Below are 4144 nucleotides of genomic sequence, written 5' to 3' on the forward strand. Positions count from 1 at the left end.
ACACTTAACAACAAGGCTAAGAAAAGAGTCACTACCTTAAAAGAAGTGCCAGGAGTGGAATGAATCCTTTGGATTCTGAGTTCTCTGTGCAATGAACCTCCCGACCCAGCCTCAGGGAGCTGTGACACCAGAGGAGTGGCAGAGGAGCAGCAGCAGAACCAACAATCAGAGCACGAGATAGAGCAGAGTGACTGTAGGTCGGCGATAACCCATTTATCAGCTGGAACCAGAGGAGTGTGAAGGCAGCACAAAGACCAGTGTGGCAACCACGCTCCTGTGGCTACCAGACATTTTCATCATTGAGATCATGGATGTGAATAATATTCCAAAAGACCTCATTACATAAATAAACAATGAAGGTTATATCAGGTATAAGAAACCAATGCAGGTGTCCAGTACCTGCAACCTGAACATCTACTTCCCTTTAACCAGAAGAACTGCACATTTACCTTCAGCTCATTCCTCTACACAGGTTTCTACTTCATCTTGTGTCTGTCCTTGATGGTGGCCAGCCTGCTGGTGACTGTCTTCATCACCTACCTGGGGTACCTGTCTTCCACCCAGCTCCCACCCCTGCCTCATGGCTCCACTCCCTCATGCAGCACTGCAGCAGTCCCAGGAAGTACTGCCCCACTGTAGCTCAGAGGGGAAATAAAGACCTGGGTCTCACCCCCACCCACCTGTGTGGCCTGAAGGAGCCAGAAGTGTTAGGAGGGAACATGCCCAGACCTGGAGAAGCAGTGTTAAATGGGCACCCTGAAGCAACAAGGGCCCTGCATGCCTGCACCCAGCTGATCTGTGTTTAGCCACATGATGGACACCCTGCTCTTCTGCCTCTACCTGCTCTTCCTGTCCTCCTCCATCATCACAGTCATCTTCCTCTTGGACACTTAGTTATGATGGCTTCTGCTCCAGCCTCAAGCTTCATCTAGACTCTAGGGGCCAGGGAAGGAGTCACACCTTCTCCAGTACCAAGTGTCATAGCCCCAAAGATGACCAAAATCCTGTTGCATCCTCATATCCAAATGCAGTCCCCTAATTAGTCTCAAAGGAGCCCTCGTGACATAATATTTAAACTCTCAGCTGCTAACTAAAAGGTCAGTGGTTGGAACTCATGAGCCACTCTTCAGGAAAAACAACCTGGCTATATACTTCTGAAAGATTACGGCATAATAAGCTCTTTCGGGCTGTTCTACTCTTTTATATAGGGTTTCTATGAGTCCAAATGGATTGGCTGCCATACAACAACAGCAGTGACTCTAAAAAGGGTCCCCCTTGTTTTTGCATTTTGTTGGCTTCCTTTAGCCCTTCCATGAAGTTCTAGATCCTTCTTATGCCTTCTGCAGAAAAGATTACATCTCCTTTGCCCACTCACTGCCATCAACAAATCATTCTGCAGAAACCTCTGGTTCCTTATCACGTCCTGTGGTAGAAACTTAGCTAGCCAGGACCTGATAGTTTCAATATATCATCTCTGTGTTCTTTTGCTTGCAGTAAAGCTTTGGACATCATAAAAGACTATCCTTTCCCCCTGGAGTCCAATATAACAAATATCCTGTTTGAGAAATTTCAGTTCTCTTGGGTGTTTTCAAAGGCATATTTTGAAAATAGATCCTCTTGATTAAGCTTTTTCATTATCTTGAACTGATTTTGTGTCATTAGTCTCCCAATTCATTTTGCTCCATTTTATTCTTTCTCTTATTTGCAGAATTGAATTCTCAAAGTATTCTCAGTTTTTCCATAAACTTTACTCTGGAAACAGCTATTCCATAGATTTTAGAATGAGATGTTCCTTACTTCATTCTTCCTAGGTATTTCATAATTAAAGCTTTTATATCCTGTTCAATCTAAAGGCGATTTAAGAGAGTGTTCTTTAGTGTTCATGGGCAAGGATTTTTCAATATTGTTATGTTTCCATTGTTAATTCTAGTTTCTTGCTTCATGATCAGAAAGTTTTAATATAAAAACTTTCTAGAATTTATAAAATTTTCTTCCTATCTTAAATACATTATTGAATTGTAATTGCCTCAGATAATTAAAAAATATATATATTCTGTTAAAAAAAAAAAGTTTTGATGCAAAAGTTTACTTTCAGCTAGTAACAGAAAGCTTGGTGGTTTGACCTATCCAGTGGCACTGTAGGGAAAGGCGTGGTGATCTGCTTCCACAAAGATTATATCCAAGAAAACTCTGTGGAACTCAGTTCTATTCTGTAACACTGTGAATTGAAATTCACTCCACAGAAATGACTTTTTGTTTTCTTTTGTCTTGTTTTGTTTTAAGTTTAAGGAAAGACAGCTGTAGGATATCTCTCACAACTTTTTTTGGATACTTTACAACCAACTGAAGTAAAATTGCTAGAGTTAAATTTACAGCGGCTACTCCACAAGCCCTCTCAGAGCCTAATAAATTGTTTATCTAAATAGAAAGAATCATTTTTTGTGGAAAAGCCCAACACTGCTATGAGATTTTGCAACTACTGATTCAAACACCTATTGGAGTTTTACACTTGGAAAGTTTATCATTAAAGTTAACTTTATTATTTTTTCTGTTATAATGCTTAGAGTGCTTGAGTCTATTCAGACAGAGAAACTGTTAACAATAAATAATTCACAGGAGGTTTTCTTTTGACTATTAGAGAGCAGAAGAAATGTCAGCAACCTATTCTATGTCTATATTGATTAGAAAGATATATTTGAGATAGTATTAAAGTAAACTCTATTATTATCATATTTATTATGGAATATTTGATCCTCTAAATAAATATAGGGTATAGAAAACTTCATGTATAATACAAAATTCCACCACAGGTGAGAATTCACACAAATAATCAAATAGCTAACAATTAGACAATCTTTTAATCCAAACTAATCTGAATACATCTTTCAAATCAGCACTGCCAGAGGTGGAATTTTGCCCAACAATAAAACTTATATATCCCAACAAGCATGCATAGCAATGTATATTGATGTTTATTGAAGTGGTTTTAATAGTATTAAAGGTGAAAAGGATCTAAATGTTTATTGTTAGGGGCTGAGTAAATAAATTGTGCTCTAGTCAAAGAATCTAAAGTAGCACTGTTGAAAGAGAATGAGGTAGAAAGAGGGAGAAGAATGTGTATAGCAATTTAAGTAAAAATGTTGTAGAACCACATATATGCGTGATTCCATTGAAGCTAAAGATAGCGAAATCGGAAAGCAGATGGACAGATAGATAATACAGAGTTTCACTCACACACATATAAAACACAAAACAGAAAAACATACAACTAACTGTTAACAGTTACCTTTGAAAAATGAAAACATAGGGGGCAGAGGGTATTTCACCTTTTAATGAGCACTGGTGGCTCAATGGGTAAGCATTTGGCAGGTAACCAAAAGGTCATTGGTTTGAACCCAATAGCAGCTCTGCAGGTATAAACAATATCCTGTTGCTCTGATCTTGTGAAGATAACAGTCTAGAAAACCCTGGAGGGTCATTCTGTTCTGTAGAGTCATTGCGACTCTAAATCAATTTGATGGCACATGCAACAACAACATCAATAATAATTTCACTTTTAATGCTATACATTTCTTGGTTGTTTGAATTTTATAAAATAAAAATAAACCTTTTCTAATAAAAATATTAAATTGATTATAAATTAAAAGGCTCCTCTTCAGTATCTAAATCATGCATGCTTTTAGTCATAAATAAACACATTTAGGATGTTGTTGTTGGTGTTATTATATGCCTTTGAATTGGCTCTGACTCATAACAACCCTGTATAGAATTTCAAAGGAGTAGCTGTTGGGTTGGAACTGTCAACCTTGTGACTAGCAGGCCAATGCTTATCCTACAGCACTATACCAGAACTCTCATTAGGAATGTTGTTACATGCTATAGAGTTGGTACAGACTCATAGTGACACTATGCACAACAGAATGAAACCCTGTGCCAACCTCACTTTCGTTGTTACACTTGGGCCCATCTCTACTGCCACTGTGCCAATTCATCTCATTGGAGGTCTTCCTCATTTTCTCCAACCCTACATTTTACCAAACATGATATCCTTCTCCAGTGACTGGTTCCTTCTGACAACATGTTCGAAGTATGAGAGACAAAGTCTGGCAATCCTGGCTTCCAGGGAGCATTCTGGCAGTACTTC

General features: G+C 38.5%; 1 pseudogene; it reads left to right on the forward strand.

The window, feature by feature from the left end:
• Window positions 1-353: 353 nt before the first annotated feature.
• On the forward strand, window positions 354-894 carry LOC102839017 (annotated as a pseudogene).
• Window positions 895-4144: the final 3250 nt, after the last annotated feature.

This window comes from Chrysochloris asiatica, unplaced genomic scaffold, assembly GCF_000296735.1.
Source record: "Chrysochloris asiatica unplaced genomic scaffold, ChrAsi1.0 scaffold00008, whole genome shotgun sequence".
Taxonomy (NCBI): domain Eukaryota; kingdom Metazoa; phylum Chordata; class Mammalia; order Afrosoricida; family Chrysochloridae; genus Chrysochloris; species Chrysochloris asiatica.